This window comes from Oratosquilla oratoria, chromosome 2 (genome assembly GCF_046742065.1).
Source record: "Oratosquilla oratoria isolate Oo_2021 chromosome 2, ASM4674206v1, whole genome shotgun sequence".
Taxonomy (NCBI): Eukaryota; Metazoa; Arthropoda; class Malacostraca; order Stomatopoda; family Squillidae; genus Oratosquilla; species Oratosquilla oratoria.
In genome coordinates, this window is record NC_134778.1 from 1,566,361 (window position 1) to 1,570,926 (window position 4,566).

Consider the following 4,566-nt stretch of genomic DNA (forward strand, 5'->3'; position numbering starts at 1 on the left):
AAGTAAGATGCTGTAATGATTATAATTTATGTTATATTATTTGTTTTTGTTTTGTTATAATTTGTCTGTCTGATTTTCATTTATTATTAGTTATATGTCAATATATTATTGTTTACTATTTACCCGTTTGTTTATTATTCAAATATACTTATGCATTTATTTATGTATTTTATTTGTTATTTACATTATTATAGTTTTTATTTATTATTTTATTATTAATATGATTTTATTTTCGCATCCGACCTAGATATGGATCAAAAGGTCTCCTGTCGGCATGCTCCGCCTTTGTAATCCTTTGTAATCCTTTGTATATATATATATATATATATATATACACACACACATATATATATACATATATATATATATATATATATACGTATATATATATATATATATGTACGTATATATACTGTATATATATATATATATATACATATATATACGTATATATACATATATATATATATATATATATATATATATCTATATATATGTATATATACGTATATATACGTATATATATATATATATATATATATATATATATATGTACGTATATATATATATATATATATTCATATACGTATATACATATATATATACGTATATATATATACATATATATATATATATATATACATACGTATATATAGATAGATATATATATATACATACGTATATGTATATATATATATACATATATATACACATACGTATACTTTTTCAAAAATGTGTAGTTTTCTGTGATTGCTGCAGTGTCTAAGTATTTTCGTGTTATCCACCAAATGTGGCCTTGTGAGGGTTTTGTTGTGAGTTTGTTTCTTGTGTTTTTGTTTGCTGCCCTCACGAGCATACAAAAACACATGAAACAAACTCACAACAAAACCCTCACAAGGCCACATTTGGTGGATAACACGAAAATACTTAGACACTGCAGCAATCACAGAAAACTACACATTTTTGAGAAAGTATACATTTCACAACAGACTCCACTCATCAATATACAGACCGACACACTCGGTGCCCTCCTATTGCATAAGAACTCGACTGTTCAAAGACATCCTCCGAGCATCGCAACTCCCAGAAGCAACAGATCCTCCCTACGGAGTTCCAGCAGACATTCTCCCAGCGCAGCCGACATAATCCCACCGAACATAATCCCACCGGACATAATCTAACCAATCAACAACAGACCCACCCCACGCAGCTCCATTGTGCGCCAACCTAGGTATTAACTGTGACCTCTCCCAGTACCATGTATACACCATTGTGCGCCAACCTATGTAGTAACTGTAACCTCTCCCAGTACCATGGACAGTATACACCAAATTTCTGTACTTAAATTGTTAGCCTCCTTTTATGTATTAGATTCTTTTCTCGCCTGAAGATGGTTGAAAGCATCAACCGAAAGCTCGCATTATGTATTATTGTATAGTATTTTCTTAACAATACAATATGGATCTCGGCAGCCTCGTTTTTGACCTCCCCTCTGATTACAAGATGTCTATTCGGAAGATAGAGAAAACTACTAAGAAGTTAGTTGATACTGAATTTGCGCTGGTCTTTAACCAAACATGTTTAAAAGAGAACTTACTGCCTATTTATTCTAATATATATGTGTATATATATATAAATAAATATATATATATACAGATATATACACACACACACATATATATATACATATATATATATATACGTATATATATATATTTATATATACGTATATATATACATATTTATATATACGTATATGGGTATATATATTTATATATACGTATATATATATATAATTATATATATATATATATATATATATATATATATATATATATATATATATCAAGTACTACTATTACACAGGACGTGCGCATCCATATTCCTGGTTCCGCTAGCGGAGGCCATTGCTTTCTCTGTAACCTAACATTTTATATTGGACAAATATATCAAAACTAGAAACCTAACATTGTATATAGGACAAATATATCAACTATTGACTTATTCAATGCAGTATAAGTTAATATAAACTTTTATAGTGAAATAAAAAACTATTTTAAGGCACTGTTATACTTTGAAATGCCAAATTTTTGCCGGACTTAACAGGTATTATTGTATGAGGTTAGTGGACACCAAGGTTGTCGATTTTTTTTTTTTTTTTTTTTTTTATATAAAAAAAAAAGTTATATTTTTTATAAAAATAATATTAATTTTATTAAAATATTTTTTTATTTATTTTAAATATTTTGGGATTACTATCTGATATGCGATCTGATTGCCAAAGGACATCTTTAGCATATCAATATAAGGAGCAATGTTATATAGACTTGCCACAAGTATACAAGGAACGGTATAAGCCTATATGTAGTATATATTACTGCTCAGCCCACAAGTTTCAACAAGATTGTTGTTGAAACTTGTTCTAGGTAAGCAGCTTCTCACTGAGTCAGTTGCTGCTTTGGAATCAACCACGAAGGATCTCTTCTGGATATGGCAGAGTGGTTCCTTCAGGCAGAAAAAAATATCCTGTCTGGAATTATTTTGAAAAACTACCAACAACTTCTGGCAAAGGGTACCGAGCTAAATGCAAAGACTGCAGCCACGAACTACAGGGCATTGTGTCAAGATTAAAATCTCACAGAGATAAATGCCAAGGTCAGCCACAGCATACAGAAGAAATTGATGACCCAGGTAAATAATTTTACTTATATTGTGTGCATTTCTCCCTTTTCATACGCAACTATATAAATTTGGTGAACAATGGAGAGCATGTCCAATAAAAATGTGAAGGCCTAAAGAGATGATACTTCAACTTCATTACTTCTTAATTTGGGTAATGACTATATCACTATAATATACTGTATCCACTCAACTTTGGGACCTAGGTGATTGTTATTCATTTCATTCAACATTGTGTGATATATTTCATAGGTTCTATTAGAATTCAGCCCACATGGGATTCAGCCCATAGGGATTTAGCCTAACCTAACCCAACTAACCCATTATTCTTAATGAATATAAAAGTGGACTGAATCCTGTGTGGGCTAAATTCCAAGCCCACGTATTTCATATCCTGTTAATTATTTCCAAATAATTTAGTGGCTTGTGTGAATATGATCATTATCTAAAAAAATAACTACTGTACTCAAAAGTAGCCTAAATCACACTGTATTCATTCATTTATTTATTCATTTATAAATTATACAATATGCTCAAAATTTCTGTTTCCATTTCAGGATCTGTATCAACAGCTTCAATCCCTTCATCATCGGCTCCACTTGAATTATTTGCAAACCTGACTCCACCATTAAAAAGGTCACTATCAGACTCCTCCAAAGGCTCCACTTCTGCTAAATCATTTTCATCTAAAAGAAAGTCATCAACATCTCTGAACAGATTTATCATAAAAACTTCAGCCTCTCAAAAGGAAAATCTCGACAAAGAAGTTGCAAGAATTATATTTGCTACAAATTCACTATTTCGTCTTGTTCAGCATCCTCAGTTTCAGAACCTGAGGCCAGGTAATATTCCTCCATCCAGAAAAGATATTGCTGATAAGTACTTGGATCTTGTGTATGAAAAGGAATATAAAAGTGTGCAGATGACCTGAATAATGAAACTATATGTCTTTCAATTCATGGGTGGTCTAAAATCCATAATGAGCCCACAATATGTGGCCCTCTAACAACATCCACTGGTCACATTTATTTAGTTGACGCAATAGACACACCAAGGAAACCTCACACTGCTGAATATCTTCTACAACTTGTACAAAATTCGATCAAGAAGGCTGAACAAGATTTTGGTTGTCACATTGGAAGTGTTGTGACAGACAATGCAGCAAATGTCACATACATATACCAAGGCTTTTTTTTTCCTTACCAGGGGGTAGCCAAAAAGAACAAGGCACAAAAACATTCCCACCCATTTTATCCCCGAAAACACTCCACACCCCTCCACCCTCCCTCCCATCTCAGCACCTCCTAGATGTCACAAAGATTAGAAAAGTCTTGGAGGAATCGAGTGAACCTGAGCATACCGTCCTCACATACGGATGTACAGCACACCTACTAAATCTACTGGATTATGACCTTGACATTGATAATGTAAAACAACATGTGGTCCATGTAGTTAAATATTTTAGAAATAATCATTATGCTGCTTCAAAGTATTGGCAGGAAGGTGGTCAGTGTCTAGTTATACCCCAGGACACAAGGTGGAACACAATGTCAGACTGTTTCAAGGCCAATTCTAATGAAGATCTATGAAGTCAACAGGGAAGCTATTGATACTGAAGTAAGAAACAAAGTATCAAATTTAGGCCTAAAACGTTCGGCTGAGGAATTACTGGATCGATTGCAGCCAATAGCAAAGGCTCTAAATGAGGTCCAGAGTGACAAGTGCACTATTGCCCAAGCGGTAGATGTTTGGAAGAAATTACTTGGCCATTTCACAAACAATAAACATGCTGAAAAACTGGTGAAAAAAAGGTATGCACAGTTTATCACTAAAGCTCACATACTTGCCAACATGCTTCATCCAGCACTGCCACTCATCACCAATATA